Source organism: Saccopteryx leptura, chromosome 5, assembly GCF_036850995.1.
Source record: "Saccopteryx leptura isolate mSacLep1 chromosome 5, mSacLep1_pri_phased_curated, whole genome shotgun sequence".
Classification (NCBI taxonomy): domain Eukaryota; kingdom Metazoa; phylum Chordata; class Mammalia; order Chiroptera; family Emballonuridae; genus Saccopteryx; species Saccopteryx leptura.
The window spans coordinates 15,514,459-15,535,105 of NC_089507.1; the positions used below are offsets into that span (position 1 = coordinate 15,514,459).

Genomic DNA, 20,647 nt, shown 5'->3' on the forward strand with positions numbered 1-20,647 from the left:
TGATTTCATCTGCTGTCTCACTGTCCAGAACTGGGTAACATGACTGGTCAACAAGAATATGATGACTAGATTACATCAATCATGATGCATTCTTGGGGAATTGTTTAAATCCTAAACCATCAAAAGGCCCCAGGTCCTCCATGAATAAACTGGACTTTTTTAGTAGTGAAGAAAGTGGAAGAGACTATTGAACATGCCATGAACTTTATCTGCCATATTTTTATAACAACATCAAGTTAATTGGGGGAAAAAAGGAATATTCTACAAATCAGAATTATTCAACAATCCAAAGAAGTCATGAGTTTTGCTCTGAAAATGTCCAAGCAGAGGTCAGCTGACCACCTGAAAGTACAGCATAAATGGTAAGCTGAGGTAGATATAATTTCCCTGTCCTACATAGCAGTAAAAGTCACTAAGCATTTGAGGAAAATCATGAAAACACTGAAATGAGGGCAAATGGAAAGAAAGAAGAAGACTTCCAAAGGTAAACTTGGCTCACTTAACCACTTACTTGGTCCTGTAAATATATAACCCTTATTGACTATGGCATAGACTGTTGTTTTCCACCAATTTGCAAACTTTCCTTCCTATTTTAATAAGGGAATCACTAAGTTTTATTTCTGCATATGGCTGCCCAGCTGAAGACTACAGAGCCCAGCTTCCTTTGCAGCCAGCTAGATGTGACCATGCTGAGCTTTCTGCAATGAAATATGAAGTAAGTGATGTGTTCCACTTCCTATGAGTGCTTCAAAGGCAGTACATGAGCTCTCCTGTCCTTCATCCTTCCTTCTTTTGCCTTGAATGTGGGCATGGTGGGAAGTAATCTTGGATGATGTCGGTAGGGACAAAACTCAGAACCTCCAAACAGAAGAGTTTATGCTCCCCAAGACTATGGAGCTGCTAAATAGGTCTATGTTGCTTATGCTGAGATGGTTCCGTGAAGGAGAATAACACTTCTTTCTTATTTAAGCCACTCTTTTTGTCTCTGTCACACCAGACAGGTCCTTATCCTAATAAACAGTGCCTCATCTCCATTTGAAACAGTAGCCTTAGCAAATTTTTGCCAGGTCTCTCTTAGCTCAGGCCCATTCTTACCTCTCTCGCTCTGTGTAAACGACCTCCTATCTTGCTTTCTTGCTGACAATTTTGACAATTCAGGGAAACTTGCTGAAATTCTTGAACCCCCACAGCTGCTAATCTATCTTCAGCTATATCAGGGTTGACTTAGTACCTCCTGCCATTACAGACAGAGTAAGGGGCACAGAGCAAGAAGAAAATTATCCTACATTTGCTCTTCTTTAATGTTAACATGACTTTCTTTGTTGTTATAGTGCCATTGTCATTAAGCATGTTCAAGTTCTCCAACGGTGTGTGGGTGTGTGTCTGTGTACCCATGTGCCGTTGAGAAGTAAGGGGAACTGAGGCGAGAGCAGCTTCACAGAGTGACTGAAGAGCATTCTCCACTGCAGAGTTTGTGATTTTTATCACAAAATACCTAGGAAAATACAGAAAGAGATGAGAGTGCATAATAAACCAAGACACAATGATTGACAACTAATCTACTGGCAGAATCTTAGAGGAATTTCTTCTAATTATAATATTCATGAAGTGGAAAGGAGAAACACAATTGTCAGGTGACATTAACACATACCTTGTCAGTTGCAGGAGATCAAAACTGCCAACGTGAAGGACAATGCAGAGACACATCAACACACTTTCCTGGGCCTTGGCTCAGAAAAGCGGAGACTGTGACAACTGCTAACCACAGCTAGACTGTGCAGCCACAGCCCCATCAGACAGAGCATGGGACATGCAGTCTGAAGTAGCTGTGTGTATAGGCGTATATGTACCTATAGATATATAGATGCAAAGGATGATACACACACACACACACACATACACACACACACGCACACATTCTACCCCAGATTCCCTAATTTGAACTTCTTTTAAATATTTTCAATGATTATAATTTTTAGGGTTTCCATATACCTTGAGGGAGAGGAATTAAGCCATAGCAAATTTTCATCTTAGAATACAATGGAAAAAGGAAAAGCATGTAAGTTGAACCCTGCGCTCTGCCTTCGTCATCCCAGAAGGAAGAACTACTCACTGCTTTCAGTTATCCATAAATACATTTTCCTGCTGGTAATAATGAAAGCAAACATTTATCAGATGTGAAATACAAAACACTCACTAGCAACTAGTTCTACACCTGAAAAGATATGAGACTTGGGCAAGTCACTTAACATATTCTTGTCTCCATTTATTCACCTGCATAATGAGAATAAAAATTGGTAGGAGGATGCTGTGAGTTGATATGTTTGAAGTAGTTCAGTTCAGTATATGTCTGACATCAATATCAAACCTTGTAAGACACAGTGAGGTATGTGCTATTATAGTGTCCATTTTACAGATAAAGTGGGTTATGAAGAGGTTAAATGGTTTTTAATGATTGGTAGATCCAGATTAAATTTTTTTTATTTACTCATTTTTTAGAGAGAGAGAGAGAGAGAGAGAAGGGAGGAGGAGCAGGAAGCATCAACTCCCATATGTGCCTTGACCGGGCAAACCCAGTGTTTCCAACTGGCGACCTCAGCATTTCCAGGTCGATGTTTTATCCACTGTGCCACCACAGGTCAAGCCAGTAAACCCAAATTTTGAAAGTACCATTAATGTGCATAGCTAATATACTAATTACTATAGTAAACTGCCTTCTCACAGCAAGTCAACAATACCTCAAGAATAGGGAGTCCCTCATAAGACCAACATCACCAGTAAATAAATCACTGCTGGACACCATAAATGTGGCATTGAGCCTCGAGTATCAACCAGTCCTTTTGCTAAAGATCTGAGCAGAGGATTTTACCTATAATCTAGGGCTGAGTGGAAGAGAATGATATAGTCCTCCATCAACCATCGATAGATACCCCTGTGTAAAGATGACAACGCTGAAAACAGAAAAATAAACAGTCCCAGTGAAAATATTGCGCACATTAAAAGGAGGAAAGAGCAATCAAGCTACAGAAAAAGAACAGTTTAAAAGTCACTAAAGACACCAGAAATTGCAGAAATTGTCTGCTTTGTAATCTTAATAGAAATAAAAACTACAGTCTCTGAATAAAGAGATGAAAGATGAGATTATATGAAAATAAGTGGAGATAAGAAGGGAGTTGGCTGAGAGGCAGTTAGAAATAAAAACAGGAGTTCGGTATGATGAAGATTCCAAAGAGATTACAAATGCAATGATAAAATAGAAATCTGCGTTAAAAGCAATGGAGAGCAGAATTAACACTACAGAATTAGCAATGATGAGTTTAAGCCCTGGAATCTGCAGATGAAATGCAGAATGAAGAAAAATTTAAAGATAAACAACAAAGAGAGAGGGGTCAGATATGTACAGAGTTGCTTTTTGAGAAGCACAGACAACAACAGTAGCAATATTGAAGATATGTTTGAAGAAACATATCAAATATATATTTAATGAGTTTGCAGATAAAAATGATTACTTAATACATGAAATATACATGGTTGATATTTTTGTTTATGAATCAATATTATCACTTATTACATGAATATAACATACACAGTGAAGAAACATTTTTAAATGCAGATTGAATAAGAATATTTTTAATGTTGATCACAACCCTATTACATAGACATTACTAACTCTATGCTGCATCCAATTTCAGACTATATAGGAACATTAATTAGATCATAGAAACATGTAAAATGTGCACAGTGTTTTGTTAACACTTTTTCCATATCTGTGTCATATAGTTTTTCTTTAAAAGCAACACAATATTTGTCAATGAGCAAAATATTCTCACCATTAAAAATTTATGCAATGCATAAGATTTTGAATAAGAAAAAAAATTTAATTAGTCCAAATTTTATTGACCCAGAAATAACCAATGTTACCATTTTAAAGAATATTCTGCCAGGTAAGTCACTATGTAAAAGGAACATATAAATATAAATTATATACTTACTGTACCAAAAGTAAATATAGAAATACATAGAAATATAAATAACTATAGAGAATTTTCTACATAAATGAATTATACAGCCAATGCTATATTGATACCTACTTTTCATTTAACAATGTAATAAACATATTTCCATATCAATTAACAAAGATTTATTATGTCATGTCAATTCCATAAGATACCTTGTGTTGCTATGCCATGATTTCTTTAATGCATTACCTATCAATGAATAACTATATAAGTATTTGATATTGTTTTATTAATATTATATTTAGATCATATTTTCTTTTCTACTAAAATCATAAGCATGATGAAGAAAAATCTGTAAGTGCACATTTTTGTAAGTTAGTTTAATTATATTCCAAGCAGGGCCAGAATCAGGTTTGGGGGGGTTAAGAGTACCATCTTTAAAAACTAAATTTTAAATTCAAGGACAAAACTATCTAAGGTTTTAGAATGGAGTCATGCAAATGAGGGGCTCTACACCTTAAGCTTTGTTGCCATGATGAAAAATGTGCTTCAGTCCTTAAGAAAACATTTTGAATCCAGGAAGGCAGAGACCATATTTTTTGTATTCACTTATTTTTGACAGAACCTATCACAATGCCAGGTACATGTTAGAACTTTAATAAATATTGGTTGCATAAGCTAAGTAGAAGTTCTGGAAAGAATGGACATTATGAACTTGGCATAATGGACAAACTCGCCTCTTAAACTTTGTACCAATTGATGCTGCTCTAAAATGCAAAAGGATGTTCATTTCCTCCCAGACTTTCCACACTGGTATTTCCTTTCGTTCGGTTTTGTTTTGCTACACTGAAATTTTAAAAATACTTTGAATTGGAATTTTTCATTTTTCAAAGGCCTTTCTGCTTTTTTGTCATATTTAGAAATGTCTTCTATGCTTCAAAATACTAAACCATAATACCTATGTTTTCATCTCAATATGTTATGGTTGCCTGACCTGTGGTGGCGCAGTGGATAAAGCGTCAACCTGGAAATGCTGAGGTTGCCGGTTCAAAACCCTGGGCTTGCCTGGTCAAGGCACATATGGGAGTTGATGCTTCCTGCTCCTCCCCCCTTCTCTCTCTCTCTCTCTCTCTCTCTCTCTCTCTCTTTCTCTGTCCCCTCTCTATAATGAATAAATAAAATCTTAAAAAATTTTTTTTAAAAATATGTTATGGTAACATTTTATTTAAATATTTGACCTCTCCAGAATGTACTATATTATAAGAAATTACTTACAAATTCGATGTTTTAGATACTTGGGCAGTTTTCCCTCTGAAATTTTTAATTTTTATTTTTCTCAGTGATATAAAATGATATCAATATCATACATCAAATTTCAAAATATAGTTAAGTTTGTATCAGGATTCTCAATTTTGTGTTAATGATCTATTAAGATTTCAGCTAGTATTGCTTAGATTTACAAATTAATTTAGAAAAATTGACATCTTTACAATATTAAGCCTTGCCCCCCCCCCCCAAGTGTAATATATGTGTTTTTAGTTGCTGGGGTCATTTCAAAATCAAAAATGGTAGAAGACAATATGTGGGTATCATCTTTGGCTGAAGAGGAAGAAGAAGGGAGACAGATATGGGCAGGAGAGGAGGGAAAGTCTAGGAGGAGGAGAATCGTGTCAAAGTGAGAAGGAAAGGGAAGGGGAGAGAAAAAGGAGAGGGTACAAAAGGGATGAGGGTAAGTTTCACCCCTCTGTGCCTAGTCTGAAGCCTGGATTCACCTCTTACAAATGAATAACTCAGGTCTGCTTACTTGGCCTCATTTTGTTTTAGTTCTTCATTTGCCAAAAAATAATAATAATCATAATAGTGTTTTGAAAGTCTAAATGAGTTAGTGCATGTAACAAATCACTTAGATTGGTGCCCAGTACATATTGGTGCCCACTAAAAGTTGTAAATTATTATTTCGTAAAGGGGAAACATATCTAAATTAATTTGTAATCTCAGTGTCTGGGTTGGCATCCTGCTTCTGCTTCTTAGGAGGCTTCTGTCCTGGAACAGGTCATTCCAACTTCCTGCGTCTCAGTTTTCACATCTGTCAAATGGGAAAACAAAAATAACTACTTTTAAAGATTAACGGAGCGAATTAATACTAAGTGTCGACCCATAGTAGAGCTGAAAGGAAGCCACTTCACAGCTAAGCAGATTCTCTCTGAGGGTCAAACAGGTTTTATTACATGTATTGCATGTATAAAATCCCCACTGTATTCACGTGTTTTAAGAATTGAAATTGGGTTATTCAGTAAACCTTTCAAACTTGCATGTTATCACAATGCAAACATTTATGTTTCCTTTTTTGTTTTTTATAAAGCTTGACCTATATAATAATTTCTCATTATTAAGTTGTCTCCCCTTCATAACTCATAAATTCTTTCCACATTTCAGACTTCTCATTTTTAAACAAATACTTATTCACTTGCCCACTTGTTGTTTCTGCATGGAATTTGATCATTTAAAATGTGAAAGGCCCAAGGAGAAGTGTTGAATATCTGTGTTTTCTATAGTGAAAAGTTTATAGTGGGAGAGTAGATATTCTGACCCACATCTGCTAGGTAGTAAGATCTATGTGACACCTAGAAACCATGGCGTCTGGACTCAGGATGACCTGCCTGACCAGGAAAAAATGTCCTTGAAGTCAAAATTTATAGTTGATCTTAGCCAAAAGGCTGATAAACAATGAAATGAAAATTTTGTGCTAGCTTGCATAATGTTTGCATTCTAAGGAAAATTCTTATTAATAAAATTGATATAATTCCCACATAAACCGTAAGAACCTTTCTTGTTTAATATTTCCTATTTTTGTGGCTGGTACTATTCTGTCATCTGAGAACACAGTGTTGCCCAGAACAAATGATGTCTGTCTTCATGGAACGTGAAAGTCAATGAGGAAAAGACAACCATACAAATAGAGACACACAGAATGTATATAAACAGAAAAAATTTTTAAAGAAATTAATATCTATCACACATACATGCTTTTAAACTCATAAACTAGAGTAGAAATCCATTTAAAAATATATATGATATAGGACTTTAAAGCTAATAATAATACAATTATTCACAAAAGCAAAGAAATGAAATTAACCTAAATATCCAAAAAGGGAGAAATGCTCAAATGAATGATGGTGCCCTCACACAATGAAAGATTAGGCAGTCCTCTGCTCTGAGGGAACAGGAGATTAAGTAGTCACAGGATTCTACCCTCTGGGCATATCAATACTGGCATTATGAATTAGGTATCATTTCAGCACATTTGAGGCTGAAACAAGAAATAGATCTTCTCAGTTAGCCACCTTGAGTTGCCTGATCCTATTTATAAGGCTCTTAAACATTAAATGGCTCTGTGAAAACAGTCTTTTCATACCTTAAGTGCAACTTAAATCAGAAACACATATATTTTGTAGCTATTTGAATCACAAAAATGATTGAGTTTTTTGTCAGTGTAAGAGGGCTTATCAATCCTGCATATCATATCTTTCAATGCCCATGGACTCTCTCCTTTAGGATTTTCACTGGGAAGAGCGCACACTTTATTGTCAGGTAGAACTCCGATTGCATCTCAGCTTTACCATGCTTCACCTTAGCACAATTTCTACGTTCTCTTTAGCGTTGTTTTACTTACTTAGAAAATGGGGATTACAATAAATGTCTTGAAAATGTGAAATCCGTCCAGTTTACAAAGTATCTAGAACAGTATTTGATTCATGGTTGACATTCTTTCAATGAGTGCATTTCCCCCCCACCCGCTTCACGTCACTTCCGTGTGCCAGGCGTGAAGACCTGGGACGCCTCGCTTTGGCTGGGAACTTAAATCTTCCTGCAGGAAGAGAGGAAGATGGACCCCGGGGGGTTAGCATTTGCAGTGGCAGAGATAGAAGACAAAGAGAAGAGGAAAGAGATGATTTGGGGCTGAGACCAAATGAGCGATTCAGGATCTTAACAAAGTCAGACAAGAAATAAGAACCCAAAGGTGTCATTCAAATGGTCTGGGATTAAGGTCAAAGATTTGACTTCAGTCTTTCTCAAAGTAAGGTAAAATCTCAGGCCACTGGTGACAGATGATATAATTTTAGGTGATACAACAAATAATTTTTAATTAATAGCTACTTTCTATGAACAAAAACAAAGAGTTTTATGAACAATGCAACATTTTCTTTGATATAAATTGATATAATTTTTTAAAGTTGATTTGAAGAAAAACATAAAAATAAATAATACTAAGGTGATATTCAGATATGACCACAATCATATGGATAGTATATATACCAGAATGTCTGAAGTTTGGGCACCACTAATCTAAGCAAAGTCAAGAAGAAAGGCTTATCTTAGTGCATTCGGGCTACAATAACGAAAATACTGTAAACCGAGTGGCTTATAAGTAAAAAAAAAAGAAAAGAAAAATTATTTCTCAGACTTCTGAAGGTTGGGATATCCGAGATCCGGGTTCTGGGAGATTCACGGTCTGGTGAAAACAGGCTTCCTGGTTCACAGAGGTCTGTCCTATTTCTAACCTGACGTGGTGGGATGGGCGAGCGAGGCTTCTTGGGCTGGTTCTCCGAGGGTTTTGCTCTTACGACCTAATTGTCACCTATAGTGCTACATCTTAATACCATCACTTTCAGGGTTAAGTTTAGGATTTGGAGGGGAGGGGGACACAAAGATTCAGTCCACAGCAGGACCTAAGAGGCAAAGCATTAGGATGTTTCTGAACCAGCCTTGTGTTAAACCCGCTAGGCACGCACTACTCACAGTGATACTTCCGTGCTTCTGAGCCGTCTCTCGGCATCGGGGCCTGTACACAGTATAAACCCGCTAGGCACGCACTACTCACAGTGATACCTCCGTGCTTCTGAGCCGTCTCTCGGCATCGGGGCCTGTACACAGTATAAACCCGCTAGGCACGCTCTACTCACAGTGATACTTCCGTGCTTCTGAGCCGTCTCTCGGCATCGGGGCGTGTGCACAGTATAAACCCAGTGAGTGTCAGTTTCTTTCTCAGTCATTTGGTGCTTGCCCTGTTCCCCCATTGGTGATGAGACCCTCTCCTCATATCTGTCAAAAGGGCCCCCACAAAGGCTGAATTCCATGTCTCCCCTGCTCCTGAGTACCAGGGTCCTGACAATGCAGAGAAATATCAAGCTGGGTTAGAAACTTTCCCAAACTGCACACTTTTTCTAAACTTCCATTAAGACAGGTGATTCCCTCCTTCAATCTTAGACGATTGCTCTGCAAAATCTTAAAGAAAATCAGCGATGCCAAGACCTTTCCGTTTGAAGAGTGAGGAAGTCAAACTGGCCGGAATATCTTCCATTTCAGTGGAGAGTAAGCACCATTACGTCTGGACCAGTGAAATGATCAGCACCCGGAGGGACACGTTGCCGGCTGGAGAGGCGACTGTGCAGAGCCAACACAGAGATGTCTTTTCTGCCGGCATCCGGAAGGCACGCAGCCCAGACATAATTGGACGCATGAGCATACCCAGAACCCAAGGAATCAGCGTGATTAATGGCAGGGAAGGAACATTTAAAAATTCTGCGGCTTCTGGTCAACGGCAGAAGGGTCTGGGCCAAGGAAGCATAACGCGGAGAACATGCAGTTCAGCAAATGAAATCAGATTATTTAGGTCTTTATCAACCAGAGGTCAAGGAGGTGGACTGTGGGGAAAGTAAGGTATATTTTACATGTGTGTTCGGTGTGACTACAACAATAAATCACTGTTTTAAGTGGGAAAGGGAGGCACCATCCATTAAACAACTTTTATGTGCCAAGGATTTTACACAAACTACATTGTGTCAGTTGATTTGTTTATTTACTCAACAAATACTTGTTAAGCCCCAAATACATTGCAATAAGCCAGAGGCTATTGAAGTGCTGTCGGACTGTGTCTTTCTCCTTAGGGAGCTTAGATCTCGGTGAGAGATGACAATTAAAATAATAAGCATCCAATAGAATTTCAAATATAAATAAGGACTAGGAAGAAACGTAAAGCAAGTTAAGAGTAACTAAGAAGACAGGCTCTTAGCTACCAAGCGGCAGGGAAGGGCTGGTGACTATGACGAAGTGCCTCGGAGGAGGCTACAACTTAAGGAAATCACACAGTATGTTGAGTAAATATACAAGGACAGTTCCAGCAAGCGAGCTCCCAGGAGAGAAGGCAGGACTGACCTTGATCTACACAAGGAAAAGCAAAGAGGCCAGCATGGTTGAAGCTGAGTGAGCACGGGAGAAATGGAAAGAAACAAGCAGGGACCGTGGAGATGGTTAGACATCCCAGCAGGCTTTAGGGATCATCTCACCCTCACAAATCATCTGGTGAGGGAGCCTTTCGGAGCCGAGATTCCAACATGCGGGAAGCTCAGAAACTGGTCTGAAAGTTATTATCTAGCGGAGTACATAGGACTTTGCATATGACAGTATATATGTATTCAATGCATAATATAGTATAATGTTATATATAACTATATTAATTATATATAAGTAGTTATATATAATTGTAACTAATATGTATAAATATTATAAGGATATAATTATAATATTAAATTATAAAAATATAATTATATATTCATATATTATTTATAATTGATATAATTGTATTTACCATAAATATATATATATTTATAATTATGGTATATATATAAAATTATATCAGATATAATTGAATATATAAATATCTATTATGTAAGTAATGTAATATATGATGTAATTATATATAATATAGATAGATTATTATAACTGAGGTTTTAAGATTGCAAATCCACCCTTCACTTCTCTGCACTATATTATCTAAATTACAGCCTGGGTTATTTAGAAGTCTCAATAACAACTCATTTGCAACAAGTCTTCCTCTACAACTTTAAAATTGGTATTTATGCAATTTGAATCTATTCGATGTATAATTATTGAGACTAAATATGTGTCCAGAAGAGTTCTGCTGAGGGGAGGAAAGAACTTTTCAGAGATCTTTGTATCCAAGGAGTTTACAGTCAGTGGAGAAAATGTTTTCTTAGCAACTGAATCATATTGGGAATCTAGGCAACTCTAAAGACCGAAGAAGGGAGACGCTGATTCTGGAGATAGGGACCGGGCAGCTAGGTGAAAAGTATGGTTTGAATGAGAATAAAATAAAGAATGTTGCAATCCTGATAAAAATACCAACTTCTTTTTTTTTTTTTCTGGAGGAACAATATTTTTACTTGCTTGATTGCTTGTTTCAATAATCTTTCTATAAAAAAATAAAGCAAGAGTATGGTGAAAAATTGCAACAAAGAAAACAAGCTGGGGAGGGGACCTATAGCAAATATAAAAAATAGTATAGACTATTTAATTAAAGTGCCATGGTATGGATACATGAATAGTCAGAGAACCCAACTGAAACAGAATGGAAAGTTCAGATGAACACCCAAGTTGCAGGTGAAAATATATGATAAAGCTTACCTCAGATCAGTGAGTATACTGGTTTCTTAGGGTGGCCACTGACTGAGTGGTTTAGAATAATAGAACTGTCTTGTCTCACAGACCTGAAAGCTGGAAATCCAGGCGTCTTTCGTCAAGTCCATGCCTCCTCTGAAGGCTCTAGACAAGGATCTGCTCCAGGCCTCACTCTGCTTTCGGGCAGCCTCAGGTGTTCCTTCACTTGCAGATGGCCATCTTCCCCTGTGTCTGTTCATATTGTCTTTCCTCTGTGTGTCTTTGTGTTCTAATTTCTTTTTTCTAAAGACACCAGTCATATTGGATTAGGGCCTACCCCAGGACCTCACTTAAACTTGATTATCTCTGTAAAGACCATATTTCCAAGTAAGGTCACATTCTGAAGTACTAAGGGTTATGACTTCAACATCTCTTTTTAGGGAGACACAATTCAGCTTCTAACAATGGAGGGGATGTTATGGAAAATAGCTATTTAAGGAATGATCAAATCATATCCATACTTCATGTTGTATATCAGGATAAAATCTAAATAAATTAGAGATATAAATGTAAAAACAGAACATGTTCTAGTATGAAACACATATGGAAACCTTTAATAACTGAGAGTGATAAACATTTTCTTAACTAAAACCCAAATAATTAAAGACAATAGTGACACATGATAGAAAAATATTTTTAAGAACATTGTGACCAGAAAAAGTCCTTCACTCAAAAGAAAGTCAAAATACAAAGGATAAACTGCAAAACATATTTTCAAATTTTATCATAAAAGAATAATGTCTCCGAAAAAAAAAGTCTTAAAGTTTGAGTGAAATAAAAGACAAAAAAATGAAAATAAGCAAAATATAGAAAGTGTATCTTACACATAGGAAAAGAAGATTAATCTCACTTACAAATATGTAAATATATAAAACAATGCTACAATACTACTTCTCCATTATCAGACTAACAAAATTCAAAAGTTTAACAACATACTTTGTTGACTATACTGGGGGAAAAGAGGCATTTTCTTACATTGCTTGTGGGAAGGTGATGGTTCAACCTCTATGGGAATAATTTGTGGCAATAATTAGCACATTATATATGCATTTACCCTTCAACCAGGAAAAATTATTTCCAAGAGTAACCCAAATATACAAAATGATTTATGCACAAAATGACTTGGGCATAAGGTTATTCGCTGAGATATTTTTTACAATGGCAAATATCTATCAATAAGAGATTGCTGGAACAAATCATGATATAGTCACACGAAGAAACACTAACAGCCATGAAAATAAATGACACTGATACAAAATAATCACCCTAATATTTATTCAGTGAAATAAATAAGGTATAGAACATAATGTACATTGTAATGCTTTTGTGTAATACAGGAGAAAAAAATATGCCTTTGCTGTTTATGCAAAGAAAGATAATAAAGATAAGCCACAAATTACTAAAATGGTTACCATAGGAGAGATGAAAATCAGAAAGGAGTCAGGTATTGTGGGAGAATAAGTTAGGTTTTCTAAACATACCCTCTATTTCCTATATATTTGTAAGTGTTGCATATCCCCAAATGAAATTTTATTTATAAAGCAATTGCTGAAGTTTGTGAACAAATTGAAATGAACATACCTGTATGTCAAGGTGATGCAATCCTAGAGATGTGAATTAAAGTGAAGTTAAAGCACAATATTTTGTCTGTTCATTTTCACTAGTCAATATTTAAGGGACAATTAAAAGTGAAAGTGAATGTTAAAGTATATTTAGTATTCTAATTGTGGTAATGTTCTACTATGATCTTGAAATCATTTTTATTATATCATAGAATAATGCAAAAACATAATTTATATTACTAGACTCTAAGCTTTCCATCATAGGAGAAATGAGAGACTATACCCGAAGAAGGAAATGCCTCATAGCAGTAAATCTGAATTAGAATCAATAGTACATATAATTATAATATTTTCTTTCCAAAATATTTATTGTATAGCAGTATCCAATGAAAAGACTAAAACCAATGGCAACTCAAAAGCAATGAGCTAGTCACATTTTGGCCTCCAAATATTATTCTCCCTAAAAAAGAATGAGGGCTCCTTAAAAGTTGAGGGTGGAGCATCTTTTTCTGCACAAAGAGAACGAGGATGGGAACCAGGTTTCACCCCATAAGAGTGGGAGGTTACAGATAAGCAAGTAGTAGAAAAAAATAGACTGATCTATGTTGTAAGGCAGTGGTAGTCAACCTGGTCCCTACCGCCCACTAGTGGGCATTCCAGCTTTCATGGTGGACTGTAGCAGAGCAACCAAAGTATAAATAAAAAGATAGATTAAACTATAGTAAATTGTTTTATAAAGATTTATTCTGTCAAACTTAGCGAAAATCCAACATAAAGTACTTGGTAAGTAATTATTATTATATGCTTTAACTTGCTGTAACTCTGCTTTATAAATTTTATAAAGTAAAGTGACTTCCCTACTTTATAGATCACCATTACTGTGGAACCGGTGGGCGGTTAGAAAATTTTACTACTAACAGAGATACAAAAGTGGGCGGTAGGTATAAAAAGATTGACTACCCCTGTTGTAAGGGATTAGAGTTAGAGATGTTGGTATGAATTTGCATTTTGCCTATTCAAAGAGCTTCTGGTATACAAGGGTAAAGCACTTAACAGAACAAACAAAATAAAGTAATACAGGATTATAACTTAAAGTAAAAAATAAATACCCATGAGTCCAAAGTGATAGAATTAAGTGAGAGAGAAGAGACAAATTTCTCTTGCAGAAAAATTCCAAATAATTTGTGTAGTTACTTCTCCCTCCAGGAGGTGAAGCTTAACTCCCACTCCTTATGTATAGGCTGCCCACAGTGACTTCTTTTTAAAGAGAACAGGCGGTATGGACTTCCCAGTGGAGAAACCTGACAAACATTAACAAGGTGGTCAAGGTCAACAGCAACGATGACAAGCCATGCTGATAGAACAGACTCCGGATTGGATGTACTGGAAATGTCTCTTTGATCCTGTGATCATCACCCAAAGCTCGTTAGCCCATTCATGAGAAAAATACTGAACACAATGTATAAACAATCTACAAAATATCTAACTAGTATTCTTCTAAACAAGCAAAATCTGAAAAGGAGTCAGAACTAAGAAGAGCCTTAAAAAAAAAAAAAGTGGCTATTAAATGTAATATGGTGTCTTAAATGGGATCCTAGCACAGAAAAAGGACATTGGGTAAAAAAGTAAAGAAATCTGAATAAAATACTGACGTAGTTAATAATAATGTAGCCATGTGTGTTCATTAATGATAGCGAGCCTGCCATACCTAATACAAGATGTTAACATGTGAACTCTTTTTACTATTTCCCCATTTTTCTGTAAACCTAAAACTGTTATAAAATGGAAAGCTAATGTTTTTTAGAAAAAACTATAGCTGTGTAGAGGTACATTATTTTAGAGGTAATAGAAATCTAGAGACACTATAATATAACCCAGACTTCTTATTTAGCACAGGTGCCCAAAGAGAATAAATAATATGTATGAGATCACAGAGCATCAAAACCTGCCCAGAACCATGACCATTGCACTTCATTCTGAATGGTGATGCAAGCTGGGATATTATACTGCTCACAAGAATTAGGGATATTTCAAAATGAATATGAAGTGATAAAAAAAGAAGCATTGGTTTTTTTTTTATTAAACAAGAAATATCAGAAAAGCAAATGACAAGTCAAAGAAAGTTGTTTAAGTACACAAATGAGATACAAAACCAACTTTTATTTCATTGAAGAAAATGCACAATACAAAAGACTGAAAATACTGAAGTATCTGCAAGTTCCCTGATCCCTAAATTTTTGTGAGCAGTGTAACTCATTCAAAATGACGTGAATCCAAAAAGCATCATTTCAAAATGTTTGAAATCATCTCTGGTTCAGCAGTTGTTTCTAAAACATTAACAAAAATTAGTCAGATTCTAAAATGAATTGTCCAAAATTGTTGGACCTTCTGAGGAAACATTTAGCCCACAGAATTAATAAGCATTTTCAATAGATATCTCGAAAGAAAGAAAGAAAGAAATAAAGAAATAAAGAAAGAAAGAAAGAAAGAAGTCCCAAATGCCTCACACACACAGGGAAATGCTTCAGTTGAATTCTTATTGTTTGACCTGAACTATATAGCCTTAACATCTGATGTTTTTAGGGTCTCAGAATTAAACAGGCTTTTGGAAATGAATTGTAGTGATTGGGCTCAGAGGAGACTAAAATAGAATTTAGAAAGTCATTTTATTAATCCCTATGTCATGAGACATGTATGTTTCTCATAAACCAAAACTGGTGTTAACATGAGCAGTTTGCACTTACTGAGGGTCAAACCAGCATGAGAAGCCATATTTATAACCAAATGCATGTTCTGTTAGTATAGAATCAGAGCAAGAAAGCCTAAGGTGACTGATTGAAATTATTAATAGATTTAGACTCACACACCCTGTCCATTTTGCCCAGCAGTACTAGCCATCTGTTGCATCTCTAGCTCCTTGGTTCTTCTGTTCTAGAATTCAGTCAACCTGGCTGCTCCTGGGGAACTTTGACAAGAAGCTAATTTGGAAGCCCCACCCAGAGTGTCTCTGGGGGCAGGACCCAATCCTTGCCACAGTGGCACTTAAATAGCTCCACAGAGTCTTCTCAGATGAAGCCACAGTTGAAAATCACCAATCTTTATTCTCTACCCCTTACCCCTGCTAAACTTGGGCAGACCGCCGCCGAGGGCTGAAGTACTTTTATTCTGCAACTTTTTATTTCAAAGAACTACAAATGCTAGAATGATAATGCAAACTTTGTATTTTAGTAGATAAGCGAACTACCAGTGTAATAACACATGCACTGTATGCTGATGAATTGCAACATTCAATTCAAATAAAATGTATCTTTATTCATATATACTTTTATGTCACCCTACATAAGAAAGGGAATTATATTTTTGTCAGACATTTCCTTAAGCTAGAAAATAACTTCCTCCAGCTTCTCCTGGCTCCCCCGTAAGGGCAGCCTGTGTTGTGGTTGTTATTACTGGAGAAAGATGTGGGGGGCAAGAAGTGGGCTTAGTATTTTTTATTCGTAAAGTGTTTTACATAATTATTTTGTAAAGTGCTATTCCTGGGTGTCTGTGGTTCTAAATGGTCAATTTTCTATGCTGGGGCCTTCTCTCCAATTCCCAGCGCTGAAAGAGGGGTTTGGAAGTGGCCAGAGACATTGGATATGACTCATGCATGTGCTTGTGCATATAACTTTCCTTCTCCTCGTCCTCCCGGCATTACTTACAGCTGTGAAGAGTTAATCAGATCTTCACCTTCAACAAAGAGAGAACAAGGACACAGACTAGAATGAAAACATGGTTCAAACAGGTTTTTTCTTTAGTTGTTATTCTGCTTTCTGTTCCAATATGAGAAGAGATAGGCATTATGTTTGAAATCGAATTTTTTATTTTGTAACTAGTTACAGAATGTTATTTCTTCAAATAAGTTGTCCTTAGAAAGGAATTGAAATCTGACAACTAATAGTAGTTGAGAGGCAGAGAAGGAGAATTTAAGATGTAACAATAGAAACATGAAAACGCAATGGTTAGTATTAGTAATTTGGCAGCACTCTAATATTGTGAGGTTTAAGAGCTGCTCTCTTTAAGTAGTTTTAAAAAAATGTATTTGTTGATTTCAGAAAGGGAGAGGAAGGGAGAGACAGACAGACAGACTGAAATGGCAATCTGTTCTTGTATGTGCCCTGACCAGTGATTGAACCAGCGACCTCTCACATAGGAACGGACCTCTAGCCAACCGGCCTGTCTAGCCAGGGCTTAAGTGCTTTTGCACATTTCCCTTTTATCCAAAGCTTGTAGACAGTATGCTTTAATACTCGAAGGTTAACTGAATTCTCCCTATCTAAACGATGCGGGTACCTTGGTCACCATCCACACTTACCTGTGTATCTACTTTCACCTTTTATTTCTTCCTCTCAACCCTCAGCGAGGGCTCCCCACGCCTCTGACTGCTTTTCTAGGTCAGCCTTCATCACCCCCTCTGCCGTCCCTCACATCCATCTGTCCACACTAGATCAGTGGTCCCCAACCCCTGGGCCATGGACTGGTACCAGTCTGTGGGCCATTTGGTACCCGTCCACAGAGAAAGAATAAATAACTTACATTATTTCCATTTTATTTATATTTAAGTCTGAACGATGTTTTATTTTTTAAAAATGACCAGATTCCGGCCCTGGCCAGTTGGCTCAGTGGTAGAGTGTCGGCCTGGCGTGCAGAAGTCCCGGGTTCGATTCCTGGCCAGGGCACACAGGAGAAGCACCCATCTGCTTCTCCACCCCTCCCCCTCTCCTTCCTCTCTGTCTCTCTCTTCCCCTCCCGCAGCGAGGCTCCATTGGAGCAAAGATGGCCCGGGCTCTGGGGATGGCTCCTTGGCCTCTGCCCCAGGCGCTGGAGTGGCTCTGGTCACAACAGAGCGACACCCTGGGGGGGCAGAGCATCGCCCCCTGGTGGGCAGAGCATCGCCCCTTGGTGGGTGTGCCGGGTGGATCCCGGTTGGGCGCATGCAGGAGTCTGTCTGACTGTCTCTCCCCATTTCCAGCTTCAGAAAAATACAAAATAAAAAAAAAAAATGACCAGATTCCCTCTGTTACATTCGTCTAAGACTCACTCTTGACGCTTGTCTTGGTCACATGATACATTTATCCATCCCACCCTAAAGGCCGGTCCGTGAAAATATTTTCTGACATTAAACTGGTCCGTGGCCCAAAAAAGGTTGGGGACCACTGCCCTGGATGATACATCAGCCTGAATCAAGTGCCTGCCACATTTCCCCACAAACACAGGTTTCCATGAAGCCCACATCTGAAAACATTTCAGAAGAACGATACGGTGTCTGTTTGTGTTCGACTTCATTGCCTTTGTTTAGCTTGCAATGCTATCCGTAACTTAATATTTATCTCATGAATGGTGGCCTGGAAGGTGTAGTCTCACCTTTTCTAAAACTCACTGGGAGGCATTTTCAGGCCAGAGCTGCCTTCCCCGAGATTTAGCTTCCAAGTGGCCAGAGGCAGAGCTTTAGCTGCAGTTCAGGACTGAGGCCCAAGGGCAAAGACAATGAGCATGCGATCTCCTCGTTCCTGGCTTCCAGGGTGTGTGGAGCACTGTCTTCCACCAGCTGTGAACACATCAAAGGAAAACTACCAAGACACCCTCGAATTATCTGTAAATTCAGCCCAATTTAAAGATAAAGGGCGAGTTTGGGCCTTGACTTGTTTCAGCGGACAACCAATAAGAGACCTTGGTGAGGCCCAGCCCAACCCCATTCACACCTGGAACCACCCACTTTTCTCATAAATGTCATTCCAGTGCTTAGTTCAGAGAAGCAAGGTCAAAGCCAGCATGCTGGAATGTGACTGTGGAGTCCTGGTGTGTGAGTGTGTGCATTAGTCTGTCTGGTTTTTCTCCCCTTCAGTCTTTCTTTGTTTTGTTTTGTTTTGTATTTTTCTGAAGTGAGAAGCAGGGAGACAGAGAGACAGACTCCTGCATATACCCAACTGGGATCCACCCGGCATGCCCACCAGGGGGCGATGCTCTGCCCATCTGGGACTTTGCTCCATTGCAACTGGAGCCATTTTAGCACCTGAGGCAGAGGTCATAGAGCCATCCTCAGTGGCTGGGCCAACTTTGCTTCAATGCAGCCTTGGCTGTGTGAGGGAAAGAGAGAAAGAGAAAGGAGAGGGGGAAGGGTGGAGAAGCAGTGGGGTGTTTCTTCTGTGTGCCCTGGCCAGGAATTGAACCTGGGACGTCCACACACCTGGCCGATGCTCTACCACTGAGCCAACCGGCCAGAGCCTCTCCCCTTCAGTCTTACATACACACACCTTGCTCCAGAAATCCTGTATTTGGTACAGAAGAGGAAAAACCAATAGTATCACTAGTTGTGGAGAAATAGAATTCCCGACTGCAAGTTAGAGACATCTTCCTGTTTTCTACTGAAGTCTTTGGGTTCCCAGTGCCAACACAGGCATTGGTCAAAATTTTGCCTGATGTTCTTTTTTGAAAATAAGAAACATAAAGTCTAGTGAGTGCTCTCAAATCTTTCTAAATGAATATATTTTCTAGTCTTTATATCTTTGATTCTCCCAATTTTCTCTCCCCCCTCCCCTCATACACACACATACTTCTTATAGTTCATCTCAAATAAATCTGGTTCAATCATTAACCTACCCATTAACTAGCTGTTTTTTGATTTTTGTTTTTCTACTTAAATTCTTAGAAGCAGAGATACAAATAACATCTTAACCTTAGGTGGCTTTTGAAATATCAATGACATAATACAAATAGCACACTGATCACAGGACTGGCATGGTCCCAACAATAACAACACTGTTGACAATAGTGATAATAATAATGACATGAGGGAATACAGATGCGCTCACGGTAACTTCCATGCCTGGATCTCAGCAAGGGAAGCTGATCGATACCTGGCCCACAGTGTCCTAACCCTTGCCCTAACCCTGGTTAAGAGAAACGTTCCAGGGCTAATGATGACTTGACAAAGTCAATGACTCACAGTGTAGGGTATGGAAATGTTGCCCAATGGAAAAAGTCAAATAAGGTTGGGAGTAGATGAAGCCAACGTGTGTTAGCTTTTGGTTCTTGTTTATGTTTTAAAGGAACATCAGTTGATAGAGTCAATGACATTAACTGACCATACATGGAAGGGAGTCTCAATGGCAGTGAAAGACAATGGCTGAAACGCCTTGTGCTTAGTTAGGCATGTTCTAGCTAACGAACTGGGGGAACTGGGCCATTCGAATTCACACAAATGACGGGGAGTACAAATGTGACCAATATCATCAATTTCGAAGGCATGCTAAAAAAGCGAGTCTGATTTGGAAGCATGAACAAGAGATTACTGAGGTGACCACAGGAGTGAAAGACGCCAAGAGGGACTCATGGAGAAAAACTAAATGAGCCATTAAAGTGATGCTTTTGTAAGTTTAATGGAGTGAAACAAAGCTTGCGGTAAAATTTTAAGTTAAAAAGCAATATTCAAAACTATAAAGAGTAAATAATTTGAAACATACAATATCGTGTTCATTTCTACATGACTTCTTCATTCCTCACCACCAGCCCCCAAGATTAGAAGTAAAGGTGTCATAATGTTAATGGTTAATGATACTTGGGTGATAG

At 37.9% G+C, this 20,647-nt stretch overlaps 1 long non-coding RNA gene across 1 annotated transcript in view; it reads right to left on the reverse strand.

Moving 5' to 3' along the window:
* Window positions 1–3,616: 3,616 nt before the first annotated feature.
* LOC136405661 (uncharacterized) overlaps window positions 3,617–20,647 on the reverse strand; it is an 86,811-nt gene continuing 69,780 nt past the window's right edge. The window contains exons 2-3 of the long non-coding RNA XR_010751551.1: window positions 5,178–6,045; window positions 3,617–4,948 (exon numbers count right to left, since the gene is read on the reverse strand). This is a non-coding gene — a long non-coding RNA (uncharacterized lncRNA). The remainder of the gene's footprint in view (window positions 4,949–5,177; window positions 6,046–20,647) is intronic.